The sequence below is a fragment of the Oncorhynchus mykiss genome, unplaced genomic scaffold (assembly GCF_013265735.2).
Source record: "Oncorhynchus mykiss isolate Arlee unplaced genomic scaffold, USDA_OmykA_1.1 un_scaffold_496, whole genome shotgun sequence".
Taxonomy (NCBI): Eukaryota; Metazoa; Chordata; class Actinopteri; order Salmoniformes; family Salmonidae; genus Oncorhynchus; species Oncorhynchus mykiss.
Window position 1 is genome coordinate 24,199 of NW_023493943.1, and position 802 is coordinate 25,000.

At 36.9% G+C, this 802-nt stretch overlaps 1 protein-coding gene across 1 annotated transcript in view; it reads right to left on the reverse strand.

Annotated features, from left to right (window-relative positions):
• Nucleotides 1–228: 228 nt before the first annotated feature.
• Nucleotides 229–802, reverse strand: part of LOC110511767 (cAMP-dependent protein kinase type I-beta regulatory subunit) — a 42,165-nt gene continuing 41,591 nt past the window's right edge. The window contains exon 4 of the mRNA XM_036974365.1: nt 229–802. This exon is cut by the window's right edge and continues 997 nt beyond it. The gene's annotated coding sequence lies outside the window, so the exon portion shown is untranslated.

Below are 802 nucleotides of genomic sequence, written 5' to 3' on the forward strand. Positions count from 1 at the left end.
AGTAAAACCTAGAACCAGTGAAACCAAGAACCAGTGAAACCAAGAACCAGTGAAACCAAGAACCAGTGAAACCAAGAACCAGTGAAACCAAGAACCAGTGAAACCAGTGGGACTAAAAACAACAAGATAACTGATGTAAAACATACAGTCTGTAAAGTGTTTCTAGGTTGAGAACTTTAGTGAAACAGCACAGTTCAAATATATGGCAAACACAAAGACAGAAACCAGTGGAGTTCAGAAGCTTGTATTTATTTGCTGAAAAGGATGGAATAATATGATGAGAACCAATGAGAGTGTGGAATACAGAAAGATGCTGTTCTATAGGTCAGCTCCATTGGACATCATCTGCCATTGGTCAATTATTGTGCAACTTTGAATCGAGATAGAGATCACAATCTCCAATGACTTAGAAAGAGAATAACATAACTTTGTCTATTTATCTGGTTTAAACATTTATAATAACATTTAAATCAACATCATCAAAACAAGTTAAACAAACTGCTGTATTCACCAAAAGCTAAGAACTGTAAAGTGATGGAAAATGATCTCACCAATCAATTTAACACAGACCAAAATCAGCTGAAAAAGCATCCAGTGTAAGACATTTGTATTATGAATTTATAGTCCTGAGAGAGTGTGTGTGTGTGTGTGTGTGTGTTTGTGTGTGTGTGTGTGTGTATATCCACCTGTATGAGTGTATGACAGAACGTGTGTGTTTGTGTATGTGTGTGTACATGTGCATGTGTGTGTGTTAGTTTGTGACCGTGTCTGTGTGTTATGTGTTTGAGAGAGTGTGTGTGTG